This window comes from Scylla paramamosain, chromosome 5 (genome assembly GCF_035594125.1).
Source record: "Scylla paramamosain isolate STU-SP2022 chromosome 5, ASM3559412v1, whole genome shotgun sequence".
Taxonomy (NCBI): Eukaryota; Metazoa; Arthropoda; class Malacostraca; order Decapoda; family Portunidae; genus Scylla; species Scylla paramamosain.
Window position 1 is genome coordinate 27,625,491 of NC_087155.1, and position 7,911 is coordinate 27,633,401.

General features: G+C 45.9%; 1 long non-coding RNA gene across 1 annotated transcript; it reads right to left on the reverse strand.

The window, feature by feature from the left end:
- Positions 1 to 3,002: 3,002 nt before the first annotated feature.
- Positions 3,003 to 4,769, reverse strand: LOC135100340 (uncharacterized). Its single transcript, XR_010268620.1, has 2 exons — positions 4,133 to 4,769; positions 3,003 to 3,236 (listed from the first exon to the last, which is right to left on the reverse strand). It is a non-coding gene; the product is annotated as an uncharacterized LOC135100340 (long non-coding RNA).
- Between the last annotated feature and the right edge of the window lie 3,142 nt (positions 4,770 to 7,911).

Consider the following 7,911-nt stretch of genomic DNA (forward strand, 5'->3'; position numbering starts at 1 on the left):
TGACACAGAAATCACCGCAACGAGCTGACGGCTGCTCCTTCCCAGGGCGCAACACACACATACCCGCACACGGAGAGAAACTCCCGCGCGTGGCCATCACAGCACAACAAACCCCAGCTTCAACATGAGACCGGCCAATGTGCTTCTGGGCCAGCTCCACTGGTCCCAGCAACTCCTCGAGGACGACGACGAGGACTGGACGAGGGGGCGGTACTTCTTGCCGTTCCACCCTCACAACCAAACACTGACCGATTTTTCCTCACTCTCAACACCTCGGTTGTGTGATACGATCAGAACCACCGGCTTCTGGGAGGGATTAGAAACCGTGGCTGTCACTAATTTAGGACAGTTAAATTTAAAGTGCCCAGTATTCTTACTTGGATAGGATGGGAAGTTTACAGTAGCCGGGAGTGCTATGCTGCATGCTCCCAGTCTGTCTCCATCGAGGGCTGGTTGGAGACGTGTTGCCAACAGGGCTTACTCGCCCAGACTTATTACTTATTACTTATTACTAAAGCTACTACTATAACGTGGACTTCCTGAAAACCCGGCGCCTGCCGCGCCTCCAGACAAACCGTCACTGTGCCTGCCATACGTCCCACTAATCCAACGAGGCACAGGCCGATGCGCCAACACGTGGTCATCTGCCCACGTGGCTACCTCCTTTAAGGTTTTAATCTTTTTTCTCACGGAGCAGCGGTACAGTCTCTTTCTCGCCCACATTAACAAACTGCTCCATCACCACGAGCTCCTCACGGAAGGAGGTGACACGCTCACTACCTATCCACCTTTCAAGCACCTCCTCGAGGTAGCGAGCTCAATCAAGATATGAATCACTAGGGTTTTTCTTCCCTCCACTGAACTGCAACATATAAGCCTCAGGCAGTGGTTCGTAGGCTCTAAGAATGTCAGCTCACCAGCTAATTCCTCATAATCCTCCAGGTGTTCCACTATCATTAACTTCAAGAGCCTTGCCCTTCAACATATTAGCAACAAGACCATCCCATCTCTACTGAGGCCAATCAAATTAGGTTGCCTACTTCTCAAACCTCCTGAACCATTCTGTCACCTTTTTCTCATCAAACTCAGGTATCTTAACTTCAAACTCCTCACCATCTGGCTCTTTACTGTGTCTTCCCTCACTCCTCCTCTCCTGAAGCCATGAGGTGATTTACCTTCTATCCGAGTCTTCTCCAACTCAAATATCCTATTCTTTTCAGCCTCCTCCCTCTCATATATTTTCACCTCCACCTCAAGTAACATTATTTCCTTCTCCCTCTCGGCCTCAAGCCTTTTAGCCTACCTCTCGGCCTCAAACCTCCTGGTTTTTCTAGCCTCCTCAACCATCAATCTCCTTTCATCTGCTTCCAGTTTCATTCTCCTTATCTCCAGCTTAAATCTCAACTCCTCAGGCTCGGCCACGGACGCTACTTGCGAGACTCTGTGGCCTAACACCAAACTGTGTCAAATCTACACTGCCACTGCCAACAGAAGCAGGGGACTCGGATCGCGAGCCACTCCTGCTACCAGACTTTCCCTCCATGGTGTAAACTGGGTGCGGGCACACAAGGCACAACGAAGAGAATAACAAGCAATTGTCTCCCCCACGTGGCTATGAGGCTTCCAGCTATCCTGGCGAGATGGCCAATTTCTGTTACGACTCAGATTCCGCCCCACTCACTGCTGCCTTTACCTCTGCTAGCTTACCTAAATTACCACTTAAGTAATCTAATGCGGGGCCCAAATATGGGTTTACAGGGTCCTTTTGGTCTCCAGCAACCCTTAAACAGATGGTCATAACACCAGATTCAGCCTCCCTTCAGGGCTGCCACTAACTTGGGTCATCCTCCCTATACCGCCTCCTGCACAGCGTAGTGCAGGGCCCACATTCACCTACACAGGGTCCTTCTGGGCTCCTGTGGTGAATTAAATAATGAAGTCCCCACTCCGTCTTTGCCCACGCACGGAGAAAGGACAAGCAATCGCCTTAACAGACACTGCACACGTCCCACTTGCTGGGAAAGAATAATTTAACCACGTTCTAGCAGGCACAGCTACGACAAGGGACAAATGGCTATGAGGATAGTAATGTTCTATGAGCTACCGCCCTCTAGAAACAACAACAAAACCACCCACGCTCACAAAATATTACCTCCTCTTATTGAGCACTACCATATACAGCCTCCCAGAAGACAGCCCAATACCACCTAGAAACGGCAAGGCCCGGGTAGGGAGTAAAGGTTACTGTACACTCTGCGTCCAAAGCTCTTCAAAGAATTATGAAGCCCAGTAGCATTTAACAGTACAACAAGACGATACTCCTAACACAGGACAACGGACTTGGACGGAAGAGGGGGACTCGCTGTCCACACGAGTCTTACTGGCCCTCTCTTGGTCACATTGCTGTGTGAGGCATTTACCATCTTGTTACTGACCAGTCACGGAGTCCATGCAAAGTTTTCTCATCAAGTAAATTTCTCAAAGGATGCTCCCCAAAATCTGTGGGCTGACTGAGGGTTAGATTACGAAGAGACATTCATACTGAAGGTAATTTAATTATCTCATTGTTGAATATTTATTTTGTGATCAAACTTATCATATAATTTTGAAATACATAAAATTACATCTGCAAATGTACTGAGAATTATATCCTTCCGCGTTTGTGCTTACTCTTCAATATGATGCTAAGGTTTACACTTGTGAATACAGGTACGTGGTACCCAGTGGCACTGGCACGTCTTTCTTCCTCTGTACTGAAACCAGTCTCCGTTTCACTGCAACACTCCTTGGTATTCAACTCTTTTGCATCATATCAACATTTAAATAGATTATTGTATCTCGAAGAATATTTTATCTAACGTAATTCAACGTATTCAACGTACACAATGGTCATGACAACTAACATCTGTAGTTGATCGCTAAGCGGAACTCATATCCAGTCACCAAGGCAAGACAACGATTATCTGACATTTACTTGCAGCTTTAAGGAGAATGCGTCACTGTTGAGAAGAGAAGATTAATGTAAGCACGAAGTAACGTGATGAAATGACAGGAGTGCGCGCCAAACACTGCCAAGTGTGGAGGCTGCAGGCTGGTGCATCACCTCGGACGAGGAGGACAAGTTGAACTACACGGCTTCTTCATGGTTTGCTTGTTGGCTTCGGGGGAACGCTCAGCTCCAGACAGAAGACATTCGCTGCCAACAGCATTCCTGTCCCGAGCACTAAGAACAACCCCTGCAGGAATAAGGAAGTCACCTTTGTAATCAGGCAGCCGTAAATTTTGGCACTGATAGAGATGCCTTGTAGGTTTGCACCTGGGGACTTACATCACAGAAGATGCACAATACGAGTACAATGAAGAGATTAAATGAAGAACACGAGAATCAAAGAAGGGACTTCGGAAAATTAAAAATATACTTAACAACAGGCACATATCGGTAAGAATAAGAAGAGCACTTAAAACTTATGCATGGTCGGTATTGCTGTATGGAGCAGAAGCAAGGACCGTAGGACCGTAAATAGACACATGGAGAAGTTAGAAACATTTGAAATGTGGTGCTGGCAAAGGATTTTGAAAATATCTTGAACAGAGACGAAAACAAACGAAGATATAAGGAGAATGCACGTTGGAAGAGAACCACTAATAAATGTGAGAATAAAGCAAATGAGATTTATAGGACATGTAATGAGAAGAGGAAAGATAGAGGACCTAAGTTTAAGACGAAGAATCTCAGGTAGAAGAGCAAGAGGCGGACAAAGCGAAAAGTGCATGTATGGAATGACAAGAACAGTGGGAAATGGAAGCAAGGCTGCAAATCTACTACAGATGATCAGAGAGAGAGAGAGAGAGAGAGAGAGAGAGAGAGAGAGAGAGAGAGGCGGCATTCCATGATTGCTATCGTCTATAGGGGCAGGTCATCTCGGTAAGGTAAGGGATGTATTAAACACTTGATCAATAAGACTTTACTAGAGGGTTTGTTGTAAAGCGAGTGACGGCACGATTTACAAACAAGTGTCGTAAGTGCCTTGATTAATCTGACTCCTGTTAAGCTAGTTTACCTGTCAAACTCACGTATCACACTTTACATCAACCAACAAAACTGCGACCGTGGCCGAGACGAGCGAATTACCCAGAGGTTGGCGAGGGACAGCGGCTCCCTCACCAAGATGATGGAGGGCGAGAATTGGCAGTTGCTGCGGTATGCATGGAGTTCGTTGTTCATCCAGTGCTCAAACAACCCGGATTCCACAATCGCTCTTATCCTGCCAGCACCATCAACAAAATATCAGCGTTAGTTTTCCTCCTTTATTGTTAATAAAGAATCAAACCAGTCATGCAGAAATTAATATCTAGAATTTATTTAGATTAATATCTACATTAATATCTAGAAAAGCCTTTGTCATAAGTACGAACCTGTGGTCGACGGCTGGCAACAAGGGATTGCCCTTTTCCATGATCACGTGGGTCCCAGTAGAGAACATCGTCTGTTTTGACTTGTAAAAGTCGCACGTTTCTGAAGTCATAAAGAGCAGCGCATTATACATGACTTCTTAACACGTTCTTTCACTGTTGAGCACACATTTAGAGCATAGGCACAAGGATTCCTCGTCTCGCCTCCCTGTTCTCACTTGTTTTGAGGAAGCTGTCAGCCATCAGGAGATCAAGAGAAAAGACAGCATCTATGAGGGAGTAGCCTCCATGACGCACGTAATTTTCAACCATTGAATATAAATCTGAAGTCTCATAAATCACACGACCCACTTTATCCAGCTCGTGTAGTTCTCGGAACTCTCCTGATTCAATTTTCTGTAGAAACAATACAAAGCGTGAATTCTTATCTTGGCTTTTGGTCCTTAATTAAAATGAATCTCAGCATGTTACATTTGTACGATTTAGAATATATAGGTAGACAAGACACGGAGCAACACCTCAACAGAATGGAATGCGAACCATGAAAGACACACACACACACACACACACACACACACACACAGATACATACACGTGCCACAAAACCTATAATTCAGGATACTTAGTAGAGAGGAATATCATACCAAAGGCACTTGTCTGCCAGCACTTAGAATTGTGTAAGTAGCAAGGAGGCGATTCATTAAGAACTGGTTAGAAGAGGCATAGACACCTTCATTAACTAATAATCTTGAGAATTATCCGTTACCTCACAACTTACCGATATACTTTCCGCAAAATAAGTCATAGGAACCCTGATGACAGTCACGGAAGGATCGTCAAGTAGAATCCTCACAGTCTGGATGGGTTGTGGAATGTATCTCACCGCCAGTAAGGAGGTGAGGTTGCCCGTGTAGCTCCAGAACACCACGGCCGCCACCACCACCCACGACCCCAACATTACCACCCCGCCTTGTCCAAGCACAACGCCCGTCAGACCTTAGAAATTGATAGCCATCAACATGCTAAACAAGAGAAGCAACTATTTGCAGGGCTACCCCAAACAAGATGCCCTAAGCAGGATCACGAGATATGGTTTAACTATTGCGGATAGACCTTGTCCTGCAACGGACTTATAGGCTGGTGTTGGTGCCACTATTGTTGTTGCTGCTAATGGTGACGATGATGAATTTCACTATCTATCTATCTATCTATCTATCTATCTATCTATCTATACATATATATATATATATATATATATATATATATATATATATATATATATATATATATATATATATGGGCACATGGCAAAACACATAAACAAAACAAAGAGAAAAGAGTAGCAGGGCTTCGCCACTGTCTGCTTTAATACAAAAGACCATCCATAGAGAAGTACTGAACATTCAATAGGTCTCTTTCCATCATATTTATTCTAGATCTCGCCGCCTTCCTCGCCCACAACGTAAACCAACCTTGGTTAAGGAAGACCCGCACGTTCTGCAGAAACACTTCTCCTGTCCAGGTCAGGGAAACAGAGGCTCCAGGTCGGCGCCCCACCAGCAGTGTGGCCAGCCAGACCACCGCCAGGGCCGCCGCCACCGTAACCCACACTGTCCCCGTCAGTGGGAACAGGAACCCCCACGGGTTGATTTCAGGGGTGCCCTTCCTGGATAGAATCGATCGACCATCGAAACAAATAAGTGTAGAAAAATCCACGGCTTTTGTCCTGCTGTAGATCATTCCAAATGGGCCGAGACCGAGGTCGACTTCCTGTTTACAAGAAATTGAGAGTAAAAATGAAAAATGCAAATATACTAAAATTTCTTTTTTCTTTTTTCTTTTTTTTTTAATCAAGAAAACCACATAGTTAATTCTTTAGAGTGATCTCAGGAATTTAGAAAAAGCAAGGGTAATTGTTAAGAGTACGCTCGCAGCCCTGTTTCCTACACACTACAACCTTGGGGACCTGGTGGGAAAGCGGGATTTTCGGGTGGGGAAAGCTAAAACAAGGCCAAATAACGCCTCTTATCGAAAATAAAAAGAAAGCTACAGCAAAAAAAACTTCTATGATTTTATGCGGACAGGCACACAGCCTCTCACCTGGCGGACCACCTGGCCTATCATGCCCGTCCAGGAACCATTAGGCAGCTGGGAACCCCAAACAGCATCTGGCGGCGACACCACCCTGCACCTGCACACACAGTAGCGACTTCATCAATTCCTCGCAATTTACTCTTAAATATTACTGAACAATCATTATACTTGTAAATATTTCTTACGTGAAGTTGAGTGTGTGAGCAAGAACAGCGAGTATGGCTCCCATGGGTCCTGAAACCCTCTGGCAACCTTCCTTTCCCGGAGCCACGATAGTAAATGGCCGCCAATGATCAGCCGTCACCGTGACTACCGCCCCTCTGGGAAACCTGTCGTATGGCAACTGAGTCAGTACAGCAGACTTTGCAGCAACAAGACGTGTTCCACCGCTCTCCCCTCCATCAAGCTTCTACCTGCCCGACTACCGTAGCTTTAGGGCTGTGCAGTCCGGCCTGCTCAGAAGCACACCTAAGGTTCGAGAGCACTGCTGCCACCACCTGTCTTTTTTGTTTACTGGTGTATCAGGGATCTCCCTGTCCGGTGAGTGCTCGCCCATGTGGTGTTCCAATCCTCTCATTCCCCTCCTTGTCCCCTTCTTTATCCGCTTCCAAACTACCTAGCTAATAACCCAGAACACACCTGAGAGTGACCCTCAGGTGCTACGGTGTCTAGTGTGGCTCTGGTTGCCGGGGAGTTGGGTTGGCCCTTACTTTTCCCTACCACTTAATTCTTCCTTTTCGCGCTGCCGTGGGATTTATCCTATGGCAGGGCAGCCTGCGATACCTAAGGAAGGGCACTGATTGCTCTGCCTCTTTCCACGGTTTGGGTCCAAGTGTGTGTACCCTCTTTTTTTTTCTTTTTTTTTTCTAACCAGTCTTCCATACTAGTTGGTGCTGAGTGCTGCTGGCGACAGCAACTTCATTAGGGAAGCCAGACCCAAAAGGGGCAATCCCTCCTACCACTGCGACTCCCTCTGGGGGGATGGTCCGTAGAAGGGAGTGATTGCAGGTAAGTTGCGTGAATAATCGATTGTGTAACCTACAGCCAACCTCCCTATCATGCACCTTGGCGAAAGTTAAAATAAAAACCGACGACACCAGCAACAGAAAAAAGATCCTACTACTAAAAACCTTATCTGAAAACCTGATCTACGCTACAAGAATAATCACCATACAAGATGGCTTCATAGTACTAACACGAACGGATGAAGAAGTTGACAAAATCTTCCAAGGGAAAGCGAATGCCGACCTAAACAACAATAGTTTCCAACCCATCCTTCCCCCGGAGCTGAAAGCAAAAAGAACAGGCCTAAGCTTCAACACCGAGGACTTCATCTTCAACAACAATGAAAAAATAATCGAAGAAGACCTTCTACACCAAAATGATTGGATGAAGGGAGGTATA